Raw genomic sequence first — 19666 nt, 5'->3', positions numbered from 1 at the left:
ATCTTCGGAGAATTATATTTTGATGCTTCCGGACGTTGCGTCGATGTCAATACACTATCCACTAACGTTAATTACTATTAAATTACACGTTGGTTCCAGTTATTGTAATATTGCCCAGTCGTCTAATGGGTATCGACTGTTACTTGAATGCAAACGTTCATCGTGAAACCCATGTATACTAATGAGATGTGCTTTGGATGAGTGGTTAGTTCGAGCGTTTGTAGAATACTACGCATCGGTGTTATATTAACGAGAGACACTCTGTAAACCACGTTGCGAATTGTGTTGTAATTATAGAAAACATTTCATACAGGGTAAAACAATTGTTATAATATTGCCCTGTATTCTCTTTATTCGCTTTTGTATAATATTAATCGAACAACGAAAGCTGTATTCGAATTACGCTTCTATTATGATGAATTTATACGATAAATTCAACGTTACTCTCATATTGAAATATATTTCTATGTTTCATTCTCAAAATCACGAGCAAGTTGCAAGACAAGAGCTCTGGTTACTTGGCGCTGTATTTTCTACAGATTTTCGTGTTTGCAAAGTAGGATTAAAATTGGTGAATTTTGGATTTGATTTTAATTTTCAACAGGTGTTCGACGCTGCATAAAGTTCGTTGTTGCAGAAATCGTAGTTCCGAAAATTAGAAGCAGCAGCTGCAACAAGAGAGTTTCCTAAACGTTCGAAATTCTGGCTTCGATAAAACTTTACGGATGTTTGGAATAATTCTGTGCTAGAAATTTAATACCATCAGAGTTTCGATACGAGCGATAAACTAGAAACTAACTAGGATGTTTGGCTATTGGTCTCACCATTTAATAAGTGTTCGTAACAAAGGAGGCCCTTTACGATGGAATATGGTTTTTACAAAGTTTAACAAATTTTGGAATGAGATTTCCACAATGCGTAATAATTTACCAACTAGTGATATTATTATAATAGATTGACAAGAGTCAAAGTGTACGTTATACGGTGTACAATTCTAACAACTTTATTGGGTTAGTAAGAAATTAATGACTGTTTTTTCGATAATAAAACAAATAAATTTACACACCTTATGTCTCATTTGTCTTAATTGTTAAATATCTGTCACAATTTGCTGCAATTAGCCGGAATAAACCAAAATCTATTTTCTCATTAACGTTTGCGCTTGGTAAGCCAGATAAATCCCTTGTATTATATTAACCAGCCCATGTATCAACCATCTGCTCTATTTTCCACTCACGTGCCAAGCGTTCCGGTAAATCCTGAGAGAGATTTTGACGACCTTCCCGACGCAATAGCAATAAAATATTGACTGACGATAAAATGGATATATTAAAGGAGATAGGACACTACCGCTTATTGGATACTGAATATTCTTATATATCTGGTTGAGAATTTGTTACTAGAAATTTTAACTCTAACACGGTACACTGTAATTTGAACTAGCTTCGCTCGACAATGGTGTCTTAACTTCACTAGTGTTTGCAACGTCTACTACCCGAGACTTTCAATGCCTCTATAAAAGTTTATGCAGAGACAAGGCGAAATTGCTATTGCACGACTCGTATAGTAGGCAGCGTACTGCGCGAAAACACAATACTATCGTGAGGATAATGACATTATTTATTAGCGTTGGAATGGCGTTTTCTTTCTCACAACGAGACATAGCTGTATTACAATGTTGTATCTTCGATTTGTATTCTATTATAGCCCGAAGCGTAATTTATTTAGATACAGGAGATAGATAATTGGAAATAAGAAATGTTATCTCAAAATAAAAACTTTGTACGTTTCTCGAAATAAAAATCATTGTATCTAATATACCATTGAATTCACTCTCGTCGAGTTATAAACAGGTTTTATTTGTTTGTGATTATTTAAAACAACACAAAACAATCTTATCGACCATATAACTTAAAAAATCTTTTTACGCAATCAGAGATGTTTTGTTTTCATTTTACATACATCTCGAAGGCGTCTCTTTCCGGCCGAACCTCAACGAGATGTCGAGTATTGGTTAGACCCCTCGAAGGGACCATGGCGAATGTTTTAAACGAAAATGATTCCACACAACACCCGACTGCCAGAACTCGTTTATCATTATTTTATCCAATCGCGTACCCTCACAACGTTTCCTCCAATATTTCCTGCTCGTAAACCTGAACCTACGTATGCAGGTATTCAGATACAATTTCTGAACAGAACACAGTCTCGCGATTAATAATTCTTTCTAAAAAAAAACACCGAGTAAACAGCCGCGGTCGGTAGATTTTATCGGTTGGTTCGTCGTTAAGATTAAAGCTACACCCTTGGCCTCCTTCGCCGTCCATTTTTGGCTTCCTTTTCAGCTTTACGTTAAGCATCGTACCGGCGGAGCGGCAAAGAGCTAGAAACCCGCCAGGACCAGAGAGTCTTTTTATTGACGGTGATAAACATTTTTATGGACCCCACGCGAATTACTACTTTTTACAGCCTCCGCTGCTCGATCTGTGCCGCCAGCATCCCTCTTTCACCATCAACGATATCTTTCACCCTCCTGCATTATTCTTCTGCTTCTTGGGTCTTCTTTTTTTCCTTATTTCTTCGAGAAAACTGCTCGATTTGAGGAAAAATTCGTTCGTAGGAATAGCAGCCGATGCTGTTTAAGATTTTCATTAAATAGGTCGAGGATTTAGAATTCTTTGACGGGTAGCTATTCTTTGAAACTCGTTGAAGATTCGTCGTGTATATGTAAATTTGCATATGCAAATTGAGGATAGGAAAAACTCAGTTGGATCTAGTTCCCCTAGTTCGATGAACGATAATTGTTACGTACGATTATGCAAATATTATAGTGGTTAGAGGGAACTTTTTCCAGTTTTATCCTTTCTTCGTTACAGTTTTAAATCGGAAACTTTGGTTATTTGCTGGCAGAATCGCTTGCTGCGTTCGTTTCATTCCTTCAGAGATTAATTAATTTCAGAGAGCCTTTCGCGTTTAAAATGTCTGACCATATTTGTCTTCCTCTACTGCAGCCGTTTAAACTCGTCACATTTTGAATAATATTTTTCATGGACTATCGCGCATTTTTGTCACTTTTATATTTTATTCGAATGCGATTTCAAGGCTAAAATAGAAGATTGGAAATATTATATCCATCCAGTGTCAGAAAAATTTAGTATAGTAGTGAATATTTGTTGCACTGTACAGAGTAGCTAACCATGAGGTTACGGAGATGTATGTATGGCAAGGGATGCGGGGTCAGGGTTGAGGGATGATGCAAACCCAGGAGTGCAACCTAACACCCAACCGCTCTTATCTCCGCGTATCTGAAACGTCTATTGCTGGAGAGGTTGCTCGACGAAGCGAAATATTCGTCTTGTATGACGGGTCCATCTAAATTGAGATTCGATCGATTCACTACACCAAATTATGTATGTACATTCTCCTTGTTCCCATATTCTCTACATCTCCGAGAAAAAGAAAAAAAAACAGGTTGAATCCAAGAAAAAAAAAATAATCAACTTAATATTTCATTAATTTAAAAAACTGTCCAGTAAAAGATTTATGGAAGTAATATATTCGCATGTAGGATATAATAAAAACATCATCTTGAGAAGCTTATACTTATCAGAATATAACTCAATGTTCCCAAGCTGAGATTTTATTTTATGTAACGTGCCACACATGCAGCATCGATTTTTATGTATTTATTCGTCAATACTTTAGCACCGCATACAATGAATATTTTCTGCGGCACGTTGTTCCTGGGTAACATTCAACACGCTGCATCGATAATTTCTCACGACACAAAAGACCACGTGCTTCCGTTCCAAATAAATTCAGAATTTATATAATGATAATTAACAAACTCCGAATAATACCACCCTTTGTCAAAAGCTACGTGCATTGAACTGAAAGTTCGCTGGTTTCGACATATCGTATTGCAGGCATCAGATACTATTAACAAAGGAAGGATCGAAACAAGTGGCGAAAACGTCGATGTTCACAAGCAATGAGAGTATCTGATACTTGGAACAATCGCGTCCCAGAAACGTACAAAGTGGATGAAATCACGTAACATCCGCAGTGTTATAGTGAGTACAGTTTTGAGACGTAGCTACGTAGCGACATACATAGTTGGTATCTCTGGTACAGAAGCCATAAAGGTTATCGCCATTACGACACACGACCTCCATGATACTACACCTCCGTGTCTCACGTTTCTACTCGAGGGCAGGACTGTAGGGAATTAGTCGTTGGATTCTGGAGAATGCAGAAACCGCGGGAACAAGCCTGTATCTTCCAAGTGTACAAATACAAGACAAGCGATCGTCTTCGAAAGGATGGCGGTCGTGCATGCACGTATTTCGTCAGTGTATGGAATATTTACTTTAATTAAGTTCTCCCGCTAACTTCGATGAAACTTTCGATTGACCGGCGAACTTCGTGCGCGAACGCGAGTGTTGCGCTAAGTGGGAGAACGGAGTACTTAATTAGAATGACAGAGAATGAGAGTGTTTTAAGTCTTATTGAAAAGTGTACTTCCTTTTGAACGAAGCTTCTGCTATATTACAAAGTTTCTGATTTTTACGTTAGAAAAAATTAATGGAAATGGAAGAAACTGCATAATCGTAAGAATGAATAACTGTATAATCGTACAATTAATTCGTTATTGAAAATCATTAAGATTTTTTATCTAATTACGGACGCAGTCGATGGCACACGTTGGCTTTTACAGAAATAGCTGATCATCATCGTGTTAGAGTTAGACTGGGAATTGTATTTTCATAACTAATATCTCTCCTGACGATACATAATAAAAGATTTAGTGGAGTTTGTAGTTGAATAGTAGAGTAATATGCAGATTCATTGTATTTGAGAGGCATGCATTGTTTGCTATTAGGGCAAAGGTAAATGCAAATAACAGCTGAGCAGGTTGTACCTGTTGGTAAGCAGAAACGTTCTGCAATATGGAATATCGAATGCAGTGACTTGGCTGTTCTGGACAGACAGACACCTAGGCACGAACCTACCGGATGCATCAAATGCACCAAATGCACCGTGATAACGTCACTCACAGGATGTAGGGTTGGTAATTCAGCCCTCCAAAGGCATGGAAGGGGGCAATTCAGCCCCCTTTCGCGTCTGCCTGCACACCACAACGAGTAATTTTCGAAATTGCCCTTCCAACGTCAATTTTAGAACACGTTATCCGAGGATTCGAAGGAAGTCGCCTTAAGAAAACTGCTGGAATTTGACCTAACAAAGATAAAGTATGCTTCGAACCGAACATTGTTCAGGAATTTTAAGGATACGGCGACTTTTATGTCTGAAGAAATATTCGAGAAACATTCGTTGATTCTTCCTCTGATTTTAAATCTAAAACGCAAGTGAAATATGGCCTGAACGTGAGCGGCACGAATCGCGGAAGATTACCAAAATCTTTACTCCGAATAAAAAATACAGTTGATTACTTAGAATAGCAAAAGAGACACAGTTTCCGGTTTTCCGCTAGAGACGAAGAAATTGTCCCCCTTTGTTCTGAACAATTTCTTTGCGACAACATGTCGCGCAATTCCTCGCGTTCGTTCATAAAAATGTATCTTAAGAGTACTTAGGAAATAAAGTTTCAGGATCCGCGTCATTGGAGTAGAATGGAACGCGGGACATCAGTACGCATTACAGGAGGGCAGAGGCACAGACACCGTGTAAACGAATTTCCGCGTCACGTGCAATTCCTTCGCTATATCCGCAGCATTGTGACCTCACCCCGTTCGAGCTTCTTTTCTTTGCTTATCCTGGTTCGAACCTTGCTCTTCCATACAGCCACGGCGAAATAAAATGGAGGAACGCAGGCAGAAGGGATGAAAAGAGCGTGAATGTTCCCTTTCTCTTCTTCTTCTTTCTTTTTTTCTCGCCCTCCCCTCGCATCGTTCCTTCCTACTCTTCTCGCGATGCAGCTGAAGAAAGACGGAGTTTATTTTTATCTGACACCTCGAACTAATTTGATCTCACGTTCAGAGACACTCTTTGAATAAAAGTTCCCTATTTAGGAGCGTCTGGACGCTTTCCACGCAGAATTCCGCGCTGTAATGGCATCACAGGCGTCGTCACCGACAGGTGCAGCCTCTCAATTGCTGACCTTTGATCTTTTCCAGCGATAGATTTTGTTCTGGCTTCGGTTCAAAAAGAAACGGCCAGAAGCGTGGGCAGGGGGTAAATCGAGAGGGTCGTTTTATATACTTGGATACGATTTATGATATCATTGGAAAACTAGAGAAAAAATTTTAATGCATTAGACATATGTCACTTCACGCGACGTACTGCACGATAGTTCGCCGTCTGGTGATATTAGAGAACCAATAGGAGTGGTAAGTTTACGTCATAGACTTTCACAACCTTTAGGAAAATAAAATACGAAAGGACATTAGACAAACGAACATTCGCTTCTCACATTCACATCTTTTTAATTAAATAATCAACGAATGAATATTTCTCAGCACGTTTTGCTGGTATCTGCAAGAGTTTCTACTCACCATGAAAATCGTAAAAGCTTTCATAGAATTTGGAGCTGACATAGAACAGTGTATTTTGCATTCTGAATCGCCACGTACACTCGATCGTGCTTTAAGTTGAAAGGACTCGTTTTACCACGAATTACTTTCTCGACACACGGGTGCCAGCAATTTCATTCATCGAATTGCTGCTCGAGTGTATTCGTACCAACGCATCCTTATTGGGCGCGCACATTGAAATAAATGGATTTATACCTGACAATTTTTGTTAAGCTCTATTTCGTTGAAACGAGGACGGATGTTTTGTAAAAGTGCATCAGTCACGACAGTCTGCTTGGAAGTCTCTCAGTCTACTCAATTAGACTGGGATACTGTGCGAGCTGCGTGTACCTGGTTTTACAGTTGATGCACCTGTAATGTAGTCGGCGAGCAATTAGCTACTGCTCCGCTCGCTCTGTCGGACACGCTTTTGTCCTCTACTAAAAAGCATCCACACAGACCGTAGAATTTTGCTACCTTATCATAATATCATCGTAGATCCTGATGACACACAAGCTGCACGCAAAACGGCTTTCCACTATGGAAATGTCGTTGAGATTACTACTTTAGAGAATAAACATTTTTACTTTTTACTCCATGAATTTCCGCGCTTGCGAGTTATGAGACGTTTCATTCCCTCGTGGAATTAATCAGCTTTATTTTAAAAAAGAAAGTACTATCGTTAATTGGATAATATTAATAAGAATTGTGGCAAGCGTTTATATTTTAGGTAGAAGAAATAGTGTTGCGATTTATTAAAATTCTTTAACCTTCGAATGTGATGTAGTTCCCGGGTTACCAGGAAATAGCTCAGGAAACATTCTACGAGTTTATGTTAATTTTCGGATGTAATATTTCGTAGCATATTTAAAACTGAGTGCACTCATATACGGCGAAGTATCTTCGTGTGAATCTACGAACGTGTACTTGTACCTTTCGTCCTGTTGCACTCTCGTCTCAGAAGAGAGATTTCCATGCTGTTTCCATGCTATTCCCAAGCGTAAAGAACTAAAGATTACTGTACTATATCGAAATCGTTTCTGAGAAAGAGTAATAAGATAAAACGAATGAATAAGAAAGCAGGTTAAGACAGAGAAGTAGGGGATTCTAGAGAAGCTGATAACAGTTTGGGAAGAAAATTGCAGACCTGCGGGTTACCTGGACCCAGTACGACTGTACTAGAATTCGAGATAAGAAGGAAGATCGCTGGTAGAATACAAAAATATTACACTTCGACTCTATTTTCAAAATACATATACAACACTTTATATTACACATATTTATTAGAGTAGGACGAATATTTAAGCAAACGTCGAGATAAAAGATTGCATTATACATTTATGTAAATTCCCTACCATGTAACCGTCTAAATACAGCGTCGTCTACATATCTACATGTCCACATTTTTAAATCTTATTTTATCTGAATATTGCTGTGATACTATAATTTATGAATGCTGCATTACACCGATACTAAACGGTTCATTTACCAGAATTTTTAATGTTCAGATATTAAATTACGATACGAAGCTGCGATATTGAAGGTTTACTGAAATTATTGACATAATAACAACTTTCTTTCATTTATTAGATATATGCAGAAGCTTTTGGCAAACCTATCATCATTAAATAATATTATGGTATAAAGGTACTCATTCTTTTTGGGCCATGAATCTGAAAGACTAACAGCTGTAGCGTAAAATTTCTTGTTGTATATAAATATTCGTATATGATCAGGTCCTCACTTTCTTTCGCGTTATTTCATATCGTTCACACTTCAGAAGCTCCGTTACTTGTTAGATATTATTATGCGAAGAATAGTCGACGCTATAGAAAGAGCGAGCTTTGCGAATGGGGTTTCCGAAGCTCTCTCAGTAAACTCAGGGCTTTCCTTTCGACGAGCTTTCAGCATTGTGCCGGCTAGCACGTGGAGGTTAGCCTGCGCACGTAAATACCATGATTGATGGGCTAGAAACAGCTCTCGAGTCTCCTCTATCCTCTCCCTCTGCCACTCCTCTGTTGCTTCTCTCTGCCCTTCATTCACGTCGTACTTCGACCTATTTGGTATGAAGAGCGAAGTTTACAAGGAACACACAATGGAACCTGATTTTCCGCACCCATACTTTTGTCTTTGGTCACTTAACACGTCATTTGCTGTGGCCATTGTTTGACTGTTCGACACCACGTGTCGGCATCACGCGTATCTTTCCGCCCTCTTTGAGTTCGAATTCTGTTCCCAATGGAGATCAGACAAAATCTCTCGAAGAAGTCCATTAAATGTGATTATATTCGATGGGAGTGTTTCTTATCTTATGATTTATGGTTATCTCAAGAGATGGATCTATCTTCCTTTAGAATTATACCTTTTGAAATTCATGACGTTGTCGAATTGTTTCGTAGCCGATGCTGGATCTGATATGTTCTTTCGGCGAAGTATCGACCGAAATATTTCATGCTTGTAAATAGGATTCCTTTCAAAGGATATTTATTCTCACTGGAGAAACGATCGTTAAACGAAAAGAATATACTACGTGGAATGATGTACAGAGAGAATTTTGGTACGTTATGTTTGGTACGTTATGTGGATACTTGAATAGATTATTTGAGCAAGTTTTAGTATCGTAGGGAAACGTTTCCGTGCGGTCCAATATCGATTTTGTCCAATAGCATAAATCTATTAAATTCCTTTGAACATTAAAGCAGTTCATCGACGTTATTCCCGCTCGTATATAATTTTCAAGCCATTTGATTCCGATCGTAGTATTCAAACGATGGGTTAGTTAACAAGGCTTGAGAAATGAGATTTAGTTCGCTTACTAGAATCAAATTAACATGAACATTTCATTTTACAGCAAATAGCTAGGTTTTATCAATACCTATCAAATATGTGTCCTTCCTTGAAATCTGATCTCCATTTAAAACGAATTGCAGTATCGCAAATTTCAAGCGGTGATGGACCACGGAAAGAACACGATACATGTCCTATATATATATAGGTGTATATATATTTTTTTTGTGGTTTCGGAATGTTAACAAAATTAAATTGTTCGTGAACCGCAGCTAAAATTTAAAAGACAAACACCAAGGTAAATTGTAGGCGACCGCAAATCGTTATGCTGGCTGCGCCGGTAACTACATCGAATTAGGGTGAACCGAAATCAAACCGAATCAAGCCAAATCAAACCGACACACAAATTGTAAGGGGTAGTAATTGTAAAGGGTATCCACAACATTCATGTACACGTAAACAGCCAATACAATGACTTACTACATAAAATACTTATACATTTTCAAATATCAAATCACTCAAACCCATGATAATCAGACTTCAAATTTATCACGCGTTCCCAATCACATAGACTACACAACGTAAATTATCAGAATATTACAAAGTTTATTTCTCAATTTGTAATGCTTAATTAAAACATAGTTAAACATTCGTCTTTAATGATTACTACCATGATGTTACTTAACAGGCAATTTAGCTAACGGACCTAGGAGACACACTAGGAGAGATCTGTTATCGGAGTTTAGCGGTTTCCTTGATCCCAGCGTGGATGTCTCTGACGCGTATATCTTCACCTGCAGTGCTATATCCGTATCTGTCGTGGCCTTCGACCCTGGTATATGACCTCAGGATAGATCGTGTCCTCTGAAAACCTCATTCCCCAAATGATTCAACTCTTCTTCCCTTCTTTTTGTCTTTCAAATCTTTGCTGATTTTGCAAACAATTTATTGTACACAACTTATCGAAGTTATATTCATTCGATAACAATACGTAACTTCATTTATCGTTCGCTATCCCTTGATACCTTTATTCCTGAACTATTTTCTCACTATATGCTACTCCTATAAATCACAAGAAATTTTTATGCTCCTGCACGTTTTATAATGAGTTTTTACATACGACGTTGAGGAAAATGATAATGCGCGACGCGAATCTCTATTGCTTCCTCAGGATTGATCGATCGGTCTTGCACAGGGAGCAAGTTTCGTCTGGCAGGTATTTCTGTCGCTGGTGTTAGTTTCGCTCCCGCGGCTGTCGTTTTTCTGCTACGTGTATCGTTTCTTGAATTTCGGCAGTTATGCCTAGAATATCGAACAGGTTATCAAAAGTGTTGAAGGTACATGTATGTGAGATAACCGTATCGAATATTCTAGATTATGAAGTTTGTAGGCTTTAAATATTCTGCGTCAGATAAAATTTTTGCAACTATACGTGTGGTTTTTTATTTTTTTCATTTGACCTTTTTAATATTTAAGGACTAAAGGACACTATTTATTAGTATTCTTTATTTAAGAATATAGTATTTAAGAATTAGAGAGTACACAAATTTCATTAATGCTGCAGCAGTTTGCTAGAAAAGAGCGCTTAATAACTTTATGGAGAAGCAAATTTTTTCAGGGCTTATTGAGGATTTTGCCGTCCACCACGTGCACATTATAAATTACGGTCGAATCATGTTTATTTTATCATCCGGCACGATTAATTATTTCCCAACGATTAATTATTCTCAACATTTCTCGGCAATTAATTATCATTAGACGTTCACGTCTGGCGTTAGAATGGCTGTAATGTTATTGACCGGATCTGAATCTCGCAATTACTATCTTTACTATTTCATATATTGTGAAAAAGGAATTAACATTTCATATTAAATAAAATTATTAAATAAAGCACGATAATTTTTTTAAATAAGATTGATTCTGTAACAAACAACTATTGCAATTTAAAACTTTTGTGCGATTCGATTGCCGGAATAATCACGACAAAATTTAATAAAAGAAGATCGCTCTTATCAATTGGAACAGGAAGTATCGATTTCATTTGGTAATTTAATTGATTAATTTTCCATGAGATTGCAATGTCCATTATTCGAGTTCGCTCAACGTTGTTTCCGGTCGCTACGAAAATGAAAGTGTCATACGGAAGGTAATATCAGTACGATGGTACAACATTAATCGGTGGAATTTCTGCGAGGCTCGTGCAGCAATGTATTAACAATTTAACGAGCCGACACCTGCGATAGCTATTATAACACAATTATATACAACGCTTCGTGCGGAGGCGTGTATGCGTATTGCGAATTCGTGCAGCAGACTGCATCCGTACGCTAGAATGCAAAGTGAATTGCTTGAGCTCATAGGTCCCGACATAAATTCTCTCATTATTCCCTTTCTTGCCAAAGTTTATTGAACGTCTATTGGATAGATTTTAATGTAGCATAATCTAAAATAGTAATTCATTGGAAACAGGTACGAATTTGTGTGCTAACTATGTATTCCAGATATGAGATATAAAACTTGATATTGAATTTTGAAATTCTAAAGTGTACTCTGTTCCCTTTCTTTTATCAATTTTAATACAACTTTAAGAAAAGTATCATATATAAATTACAGTTTAAATAATATGACATTTCTAGAAAACAGAATAAGATATTCTGCTAATTGGATAATTCAAGTTTTAGAGAAGCACAATATTAAAAATACCGATGTAAGAATGATATAAAAATGTGAAGAGAATGAAATTAAGTTTATTGAATATTGTAAACATCGCTTGCAAAAATGCAAAAGAACAAGATAGTAATTATTATTATGATATGTGTTTGATGGTTAGTTAGACATCTTATTAAGAGTAGTTTCAGATTGCATGCTCGAAGCATGTTATAATTAAACAAGAAACAATATAAGGGTGCTTTCCGATACTAATATAATCATTTCGTAATAGTTAGCAAGTCAGTGTAAAACAATAGACTGCTACATAACTGTACCAGGAATTTCTGCAACTTTAATAATACCGAGATATAATATATGCAGTTAATCACTTCATCGTGAAAGTTTAATAGCATGGAAACTAAAGTTCCTGTTAGTACCTTGTTAGACATTGTCCAATTCTCTATATGTCAATAAATTATTTAAGCGTTAATATGCTTTACGTTTAATGCCTTCACCGGATACTCGGAAATTCATTTGTTAATTGTAACGGAATAGTTCTTGCAGTATATTAAACGTAATAGCTCGTAAATTATTAATAAATATATAAAATATTTAGTTCGTATTTCGCGGCTGCACTAGCGGATGTTATATCGATACTACCACTATCTATCGGTGATGCGCCGAATTAATGTCCATTGAGATTGAATTCTCCGATTTCCGCCATTACGCTTCCCGCCAATTTGAGATTCACAAGCACACGTCGCGCTCTGCAGTTTTTAGCAGTGATTAACGCAATTAACAGTGCCAGATATCGTTAGTACTGCTCAACTCGGCTCCAGAGGTGGAAATAACTAAGGTATTTGGAAATTTTAAGTCTATATATATCATTTGTGTCAAATTTTCGACATGTGTGTAATCATTGCAAACGTAGAATGTTCTCGACGTCGTTTATATGCTTCAGTTCCTAAATCAAGTCACCCATAACAATTCAAATACTAGTAAACCGCAATTAGATTACAATTTCAAATTCATAACCTTAAATGAATAATATCATCTCGCGTCATACAAATATTAAGACTGCGACACTCCATCGAAAGTCCATTCGAATATTCTCTTTCGAAACATAAATCAAAGTATGAAATATGACACGTAACAAGCCATTGGCGTCATGTTTAATTTTTTGTACGAATACGTGATCACGAGAAAGTGATTATGAAAGGGTGATCAATGTTTCTTCATGTTTCTTACTTCGATTTATTGTTATTGTCTATTATTGTATTATATATATATATTGTCTTGTTGTTTATTGATTGTCTTAATATTCCACGCCACGAGGCTTAGTATAGGCCGTATTTCTAATCGTCACTTACGGTCCTATAGCGTCGCAAACAGATCGTCTTATCTGCCCGACGGAAAATATACAATGTATCGACGAGCGCATAGTTGTCACCAAACAGCGAGTTCCAAAAATGTCGATTTCGGTCGGTTATTTCATGCACACAAAGAAGGTGGCATACATGATCATAGGCGCGAACGGTGACGTGACCCGAGCGTAGTGGGGGTAGTCTCCCCGAGAAGACAAAGAAATGGTCGAAGGGCAGTCTCATTTGAAGATTCAAACGACATACATCGAGAGGTTTGACGATCGAAATTAAAGTCGCTTAGTCTAACGAATTCATTGAGAGATATCGTAAAGTCGACTCGAATTTCTATAACGCATTAACTGTATTCATCACTAAATAATTTGTGACATTTTTATTATTATATAATTTATTGTTCAATATACAAGCTATATTAACCTGTTAGTACAGTGTTAAATTCATTGAACTACTTCCGTTATCTTAACCGAAACAGGGGAACGACTAATTCGCGACGTCGATTATACGAATCGTAGCGAGAATTTACGCCTCTCGCTGACGCGTTTTCCTCGCGACCGCGTCTCTGCGTGAACGGTCGTAACAAAGGTTATAGAATTGAAATTGAATAGCGGTTGACTAGGATTGCCAGAATAGCTTTACTAATCAATCATAGACGTTGTAAATCTGAGAAAGCATACTGTGACATGATTTCACACACATTTATACCGAAGAAAGCTCGCTGCAAAAAGCTCGTGCAAGTTCGCCTGTCCTTGCAGCACTCGGATAGAATCGCTGGCACGCTTTAGGTGGTGGCGCGCGCGTTACGAAGGGCAGTTCGCCTCCGGCCGCCGTCGAGTACGAACGGATTGATACGACGTTTCTCGAGCAACGCGAGGCCTCTGTTACAGCTGTGTGTTATATTCTCGTGACAGTTCAGTGTCCAAATGTGCTATCGGCTACCTCCACCCACTATGCAGTCACTCGCGTCATTTATGTTTCGTTCAACGTGACTATTCCTGACGGATAGTGATCGAATGCTGGAACTTCTACATACACGTTGCACATCTGGATTTCGGCGACTTTACTTCAAGTACAGGTATGTTTTACATATAATTGGATATCTTAGAATTAAGTGGTTTTCATGCAAGATTTTTTACGCTTTAACGCTAGACTCTGTCGATAATATAGGATTCTATGGCATTTCATGTGGGTTTATTGGTATTAAAAAATTGCATCGCTCGAATGAAGAATCGATTGTTAATAAAACCGGTGTCAGTGTTCCATAATAACTTTCGGAATTAATAGAATCTCGATGATTGGTTAACGTGTTTGAGTGTATGAAATAATGACTATAACGAGTACAAGAACACATGCCTGAAATTTGCAGTATATTTTTATCCATAGCTTGTAACATGCTAGTGAAAGATTTGATTTCGTACTAATGAAAAACGGAGTTCATTAAATTTATTTGAAAATCGGAGTACACCAGAAATAATTCAATAATTTCGCGAATTTAACAAGAATCAATAGTAGAATTTTTTTTCATTTTTATTTCGGAACTTTTACAATATGCATCGAAACGTGAGAGTTGATTTGATTGAATCATTAATTTAACAATGCTGGAACGCAATATTCCTCCCTTTCTACGTAGTTGAACAGAAGATACTGTGCATACGAGAAATACAGTAACGAGTGATACTTTTATCTTTGTGTGTAGCAGGGGATTATGAATATATTATTCTGATATTTTCTGTACGATTCTGTACCATGGTATTCTCTCGAAAGTCCGACTTCGGTCTACGGATTATTCTTTAGATAATGAAATGAATTATTACCATTGTAGATTTTAAATAAATGTAGCAAACTAAAGAGAGATTAATTAATTAATTAATGTAGACATTATAGAAAAGGTTTTTCCACTGTTTATAATTTTGATAACAACATGGTTGCAATGCGTATCTCGTAAACATGCGTGTTTACAATTTTTTGTAAGAAATACAAACTTGGGACTCTGTTTACATGTCCCGGAATCGTTATGGTATTGAAAAAATATTATTTCGTTCATTTCGAGGATCTCGTCATTTTATCAACCATTAAATTATATATGAAGGAATAAGTTTCCTTTTACTTTGAGGAATTATCTCTAACTAAATAATATTCATATTCACATACAGATTATTCAAATTAATACTTACGTAATTAATGAGTCTTAGGACTCTTTTGTATAAGATTAATCATTCATGGAATTTGATGGATATTTAATTACCTTCTGATTAATGGAACTTAGAAAATGATCAAATTAATTAAGCTCAATTAATGTATCCTCTAACATATATTATGATACAGTTTGTACAATTTTTACATTGAAATTTTTAATTAAGCAGCAATCTAGACACAAAAATAATGAAAGTTTTCAAACAAAGATTACCAACTGTACCAAAACTAAAGTGTTTTAAATAGATTTTGTAGAAGGAAATAAGGGAATAGAGAACTGAATAATTACGAGTTAATTAGACGTGACTTTCAATTTTGTAACCGTGAAAGAACATTTTCAGATAAATTGTAATTCGTGGTCGGCGAATTATTATCTCCGTGTAGATGATTCACAGGACAGAGAAATAAACGGCTCAATATTCCCTTGTGTATTCGCAAGCCGAGGCACGCCACATTTTCCCCGCAAATTGTTTACGTCTTTTATTTCCGGAAACTGAGCTACGCTGTTACTATTTACTGTGAACCTGTCAGTATGGTGGTGAAGAGGATAAATGATAACGTTGAAATATATGATAACACGCTAGTATAAAAATCTTACGAGAAAACGTTATCGAACGATCATACACGTTAATTGTCACGAAATTTGAGAGTTATATTTATTGAAAAATTGAAGTCAATGCAACAAACAAGCGAAAACAAAATTTCATGTAATTAGCACAGAAATACCTTTAGTGGATGTTAAGATTTTATTTAGACATTTTTGTTGAAGTCTTGTTTAATCGAACGATAGTGTTTTCCTTCAAACATTTTTTCGATAGAAGAGAATTCTTTTGTTGAATTTTTTTAAACCTCCTGTGAAAATGTTTTTTTAATTTTTATAACTACGTTTTTTTAGTTCGCAATCATTTTTATTCGTATTTGAACATTTTATGTGTAATTTACAAACGTCAATACACGGTACTTTCAGCTATAATCTTTGTTTTATGGTGATAATGAACGTTTTTGTTACCATGGATTACAAAAAATGTTAAAAACATTGAAACTCCGCAGCTTTTGAAAACTAGGTCGCGTTTAAATCTCTTTTGATATTTCACCGAATCGTTAGAACAAAGCTATTCGTTTTCCACTATGTTCATTTGCCCAGCTCTTCTTGCAAAATAACAAATTTCAAAGTATAAAAATTACATTTCAAATGAAAAATAAACATAGCGAATCATGATACCTTTTACGAAACTTTCGAAAAATATCCGTACGTACCTTTATCCATAAAACTTTTCCAGTTGTTTCATGCTATTAAAACGGATAAGTGCCAGGACTCAAAAGAAGTTATAACTTCATTGTATTAGAAGTTTTATTCATCTCCTTTAAGTCGACCAATTTAATGAATGCTGGAGTCGGAGATTTAAATCGGACGATCCTAAGTAAACTTAGCACGAAGATCGACGTTTTAACAGGAATAAGTACGAGTAAACGGAAAGAGAAGCGGCTCGGGTGCGCGTTAATTTATTTAAGTTGGAATCTATACGAGCGAAGAAATGTAAAAGAAACAGAGAAACGAGGAGGAGAAGGCTCAACGTTATTCCGAAATTGTTCTATGGATTTCTCGTCGCGAAGCTTAACGATCAAGAGGAGTCACGCGGACGTCTCTCCTGGGAAATTACGAATTACATGTTTTTCAATTAAATATACCGAGACTCGTCTACTGGGAAATACAGAGTCGACGCGTGGAGAGTAGTGACGAAAAATCAACCGCGAGATTCGCGTTTGCTCGTTGATCGCGAATTTTAAAGAAGCTGCATTCGATCGTTTTAACTTGATATTATGAAATGAAAGCAATTCCCTGATCTGATTGCCTGCATTAAATTTAATTCTATTTCATTCTGCTTGATAATTTTGGAATCGGCAACGCGTTGCATTAACGACACATGATATATTTTGGGGACAGTATGGATTGGAAGCATTTGCGTCTGAAATGATTAATTTCTTTGCATAATCTCTTGTTTGTAAAGTTTAGAGATTATTTCGTAGAAATGTCAGAAATATTTATTATTGTTGCAATACTTCATTCGATATTCGCGTTTCTTTTTATGCATAATGCAAAAGGAGTGTAGAAGAATAATTGCCCAGTTACGCGGTCAGCTTATTCTTGTTCACGCGGGAAGATTAATCTTGCATTGTAAAGCGGATTACATTCTTCGTAATAGATTATCTTTAATGATAAAACGATACAAATGATTTCACGATGAGCATTACTCCATGATTGATCACCGACTCTTATTGAATTTGTCCAAGAATGAATTGCCATTCCATTACTCACGAGAGTTGCGAGTTACAGTTCTAGCAAAACCAGATAAAATCTTGCATGGCGTACAAAATTGTTCAGGATATTTTGAAGAAATAACAAGAAATGCTTTCTCGCATTAATCTAACGTAGGAAGAAATCATTTTGCGATTGAAAGCAATACAGCAAGAAATATAATATCCGCAGCTGCTTATTCGATCTTTTCAGTGAAATCAGAATTTCATGTCGACGAAATCGAGCGCATGTTATGAAATTCAACTAACGAGAAGAAAAATCATATACGACAAAGAATGAAACATTCGGAGAATATATCTTTCAATTCATCTTTCCCATCTTCGTATTGGAATTTTTCCAATAACGTGTTTGCTTTTTGCGAATCAACAGTTTTCATATTTTTTTCCCCCTCGACCGACGTAAAAAATTGTTTCCAATTACAGGATCATTTCTCATTTGGCAATTTATACGAGTTGACCAGGGCTTCTCAATACTTTTGGTTTAATTAATTGAAAAAAACTGAGCGTTGCAGCGTTCGAAGTTCAAATTGCTGCCTCGTCCGAGAAGGATACTCGAAAGATTTTCGTTCTTGTTAGGAAGCAGTTTCGAGTGGTTATTTAAGTCTGTTCTGCAAACGCAAGCCGCTCCTAGGCTTGCACGTTTCGCGGGCCATTTTATTCGCTTCTTTCTTTTTCCAACTTTTCTCTTCTTTTTCGCCGCCGTTCTCTTTTTCTTCTCTCTTTTCGTAAACCGTTTCTTAAGTATCAGGTAATTAAAAGTTCGAACCCACCACGATTCACGCCTGGAAAGATCAGCGCCAAGCTTGCTCTCGTCTTCTTCGTTCACTTTTCACGAGTGACACGCGCCCCCTCGACTTCCTTTCTTTTTACACCCTTGTTTCCCTTTTTCTGATCGGTTTTTTTGTTGAAAAAGTTTGCGGCTGTCACGACAGGTTCGACGTTCCGATGAGAAAAGTTGAAAAATCCCACAGTGGTTTCTGAGCGAATGCCGACGGTTGTTCTAACGTTCTTTGATGTTCTCTCGCTTTCTTGGAATGCTCTTCGCCGGGACCTGGAAAAACTGTCGTACGCTTTTGAACGAAAACTTCTCCCTCGCCAGTTACCAATGAATTTCGACTGAAAGAGATGAAAGCTGCATGAAATATGGCGAGGATTTAATTACGTCTTTTAACCATGATTTCTAGGTTACTTTATTTCTTTTGAGCAGGGCCAAATGTATACAGTATATTCATCACATGACCATTTTAATGAAAATATTACTTTATCTGTTAAAAATTTTTTTACACATGTTAAATTAATTAACGTTAAAGCAAATACATTGTCTTTTTTTCTATAGAACACAAGAAGAAAACAAAATTAAACAAAGAATTTGCTTCAAAATAATATATCGTTGAAGTCTTTCACTAAGCTGAGCTATCTTCTTTGTCTTAAATTGCATCCAACATACAATTTCTTCATTGTAGAAGCAGGAGGTATATTGTAAATGAGAAAGTTACACGATAAAATTGAATATTTGTCGAGCTAGAATGGAAGAAGCCGCGAATTTTGATGAGAAGCAAAAATCGTTTTGAAGGGAGTTGAAAAACGCGCCATTCTTGGATGGAACAGTGCGGTCTGGGGAAAACGATAGGTGCAGACCGTTAATGGTTTTTTAGTTATGCAGAGAAACCATTAAAACGTTTGCCCGCTCTCGAAGAAATTAATTCCAATTGCCGTTATCGCGGTGGTTGAAAAAGGTGCCTACCACCCAGCTAGTGATGGCGGTATGCGGATGCTAGGAGGGATACCATTATCGCCACCACATTTCCC

At 36.7% G+C, this 19666-nt stretch overlaps 1 protein-coding gene across 1 annotated transcript in view; it reads left to right on the top strand.

Moving 5' to 3' along the window:
• Window positions 1-14153: 14153 nt before the first annotated feature.
• The window catches only part of LOC132913755 (uncharacterized), a 161333-nt gene continuing 155820 nt past the window's right edge, over window positions 14154-19666 (top strand). The window contains exon 1 of the mRNA XM_060972287.1: window positions 14154-14423. The gene's annotated coding sequence lies outside the window, so the exon portion shown is untranslated. The remainder of the gene's footprint in view (window positions 14424-19666) is intronic.

This window comes from Bombus pascuorum, chromosome 13, assembly GCF_905332965.1.
Source record: "Bombus pascuorum chromosome 13, iyBomPasc1.1, whole genome shotgun sequence".
NCBI lineage: Eukaryota > Metazoa > Arthropoda > Insecta > Hymenoptera > Apidae > Bombus > Bombus pascuorum.
This window is presented reverse-complemented; position numbering and strand designations above follow the sequence as displayed.